We start from the raw sequence: 3043 nt of genomic DNA on the forward strand, positions 1-3043 counted from the left end.
ATTTTCTTAATATTTGCCTCATTAGTCTTTACAGACAACAGGAAGTGAAGTTTGACTTCAGCATCTGAGGTTTAGGGGGTAAAAAGTGAGACCAGATCCTGTGGGCCATCACATTGTGTCATTTTAATATGGACACATTCATTCCTCTCTGCTTTGGCTGTTATTACACAACAATGTGTTTTAAAGGTTTTTAAGAAAAATAAGTACATATTTTTTATTAAATACATTTTAAAATTCATCAAAAAACGCTTTAGTTAAAAAATATTAAAGGTTTAATTTCACAGGAAGAAGTCCTCCCTGCAGCAGGGGGCGCTGCTGGTGGCGCCGCTGCTGCGGGGTCAGAGGGCACCCGGCTGTGGCAGTAACCAGAGGAGAGTGGACCTCTGAAGGACGCATGAAAAGAGATTATTTTCAGCTTTTTWAAATAATTTAACAGAATCTCTCTACCTAATAAGACCTACACTTTATTGGTGAAGAGCGGTCACTTCCGGTAAGCTACTTTTCTGCTTCGGCTAACCAGTTTAACTACAAACATCATGACTGAAGAAAGAATTAACACAATAAATTATTAGTGTTACGTTATTTAAACACATTGCGTTATTTAAACACATTACATCTCATCAGACTAGTAGTCTAATACAACTGAAAAGCGGGTTTAAATCTGTTAGGATTAAATTTGCATGTTTATATTCATTTAAAAACAAAATTAATTTAACTTAAGCCATAAAAATGTCTGGATTCCTTTATTTACTTTTTTGTTTGCATTATGCTGCTCTTATATGTGAATTTCCGCAGCTAGGGATAATTAAAGTTATATATATTTATGAATAACTAAATATCTGACTGAAGCTGGATGTTTGAATCATTCTGTCACATAAATTTCATTCACAGATTTACTTTAAATGTGGATACAAATACTGCCTGAACCTATTGTAATATGGTTATGTTATTTTTTGGGTCCTGTTTACACAGTGACTGCAGATTGACTTAAAGAACTGCATGTGGCCCAGAACCACAAGTTGAAGACCCCATGACCTATTTTAATGGAAACCAATAAATATATTAAACACAATTCCTCTATAAAGTGAGACAAATAATTTGAAATTATGTTTTGCTTTGATGAATAAGTACAATAACCTAAATAGTACATTTAAAGCATGAAAAACGCTTTATAACCTGCATGAATCAACGTGAGCAGTCTGCTCTTCTAAATGCTTCAGGATGACTTGCAACACTTTTAAAGGAAATATCTACCTCAAACTGGAACAAAAGGGAGTGAATAAAATATCTTAATAAACACGTAATTCAAATATTTTGTACATATATTCTTTAAAGAATCTTTTGCTGAGTTATATTGAGATTTTATACCTGCATGCATCTTTTGATCGTAAGAAGAGTGAATGTAAACACTGCAACAATTGTTGCTGCTAGCATAACACATAGACAGAGCAACGCTAACTGTCAAAGGTTTGGTTTATTTTGATTGATTGATTGATTGATTGATTGATTGATTGATTGATTGATTGATTGATTGATTTGATGATGCTGTACAGAGCATAATGAAATTACATTGAAGAACACCCATTCAAGAGACACACATGACAAGTTATAGTTTTTTCCCCTCCCAGTTTAAAACCATTAGATGTTTTAGATCTGAAAGAACTCACAAATGATGTGTGCTACATCAGGGGTTCACAAACTTTTTCCATGCCTAAGCCCCCCGAGCAGCATTAGCTTCTGGCAGGGGACCCCCTACTAGAAGCAAACAATGCTACAAACTAAAATGTATTAGAGAGACCTTTATTGTCATCGTACAGAGAGCACAATGAAATTAGTTAGATGTTATTAAATCAATGTTATTAAATCACTTTTTATAAATATTTTATAAAACATATATTTTTTTAATAGAATTATTGCACAATTTTTGATATATTTTTTATTTTTAGTAGTCATGGCTAGTCAGTGTTAATTTTGTTTTGTGTGTGCTATCTATAGTTTGTAAAATAACTAGTGTGTGAAACTCTGTACTGATGCTGTGACACCTGAATTTCCCCTCAGCGGGGCGATGAAGGCTTTTTTCTGTTCTTCTATTCTATATTAGTTTAGCATTAAGATTGCATTAACTAAAATATATTAAATGCTAATTATTTTCCCACTGAATAACCAGTTGTTGACAATAAGAACAGAACAAAAGAATCAAACTGCTCTCCTAAATGACATTTCAATATATTTCTCATAAATTATATTTTCAAATAATGATTGAAAAACGGATTCAATTTTATTGTTATAATTTAACATATTCATTCCATTAAAATTTTAAGTTTTTGCCTTTTTTCCCCTTATCATCCCCTCCAGCTTTGTGAGGACACCATAATGCTCCCTGGCGACCCCCCAGGGGGCCGTGGCCCCCACTTTGAAAGAGACTGTGCTACAGCACAGTCATTCCTACCGTTGAACTTGTACCCATGCCTTGTTATAACATGTTATGCAAGTTACTGTTTTGACTAGGGTTGGGCAATAGTGGCAAAAAAAAAAATCACGATAACTTGTGGTATTTAGCCAACGATTAATTTGACGATTAATCCCCTGGAGTCCCTTATTTCATAGTCACATGACCAATTTAGTGGGAAAGATTTGCTCTTTGTAAAAATCTGTTCCAAATTGTGTCAAAATTACAGACTTCAGGCTGTACATCAAATTTTAAATTGTGTTGATAAATAAATTACAGAAGTTTTTTTTAATGTTCGTTATATATGAAGCAGAGAGGAGCAGTGAGCGGACTCTACCTGTTGGCATTAATCGTATTAATCGTCAAGTGCCAAAAATTAATCGATTAATGTTTTTCTGATGATTAATCACACACGATACGATTATGCCCAACCCTAGTTTTGACCCCCATACACTCACCAGCTGAGTGTATTTAATATTTTCTCCAAAAGCCACAAACAAATATCTGCCTTTTAGTCCAACATTGTGTGTGTGTGTGTGTGTGTGTGTGTGTGTGTGTGTGTGTGTGTGTGTGTGTGTGTGTGTGTGTGTGTGT

General features: G+C 34.2%; 1 protein-coding gene across 1 annotated transcript in view; it reads left to right on the forward strand.

Moving 5' to 3' along the window:
- The first annotated feature begins 311 nt into the window (after positions 1–311).
- Positions 312–3043, forward strand: part of timmdc1 (translocase of inner mitochondrial membrane domain containing 1) — an 11574-nt gene continuing 8842 nt past the window's right edge. Inside the window, exon 1 of the mRNA XM_014010735.1 lies at positions 312–490. The gene's annotated coding sequence lies outside the window, so the exon portion shown is untranslated. The remainder of the gene's footprint in view (positions 491–3043) is intronic.

Source organism: Austrofundulus limnaeus, unplaced genomic scaffold (genome assembly GCF_001266775.1).
Source record: "Austrofundulus limnaeus strain Quisiro unplaced genomic scaffold, Austrofundulus_limnaeus-1.0 Scaffold72, whole genome shotgun sequence".
NCBI lineage: Eukaryota > Metazoa > Chordata > Actinopteri > Cyprinodontiformes > Rivulidae > Austrofundulus > Austrofundulus limnaeus.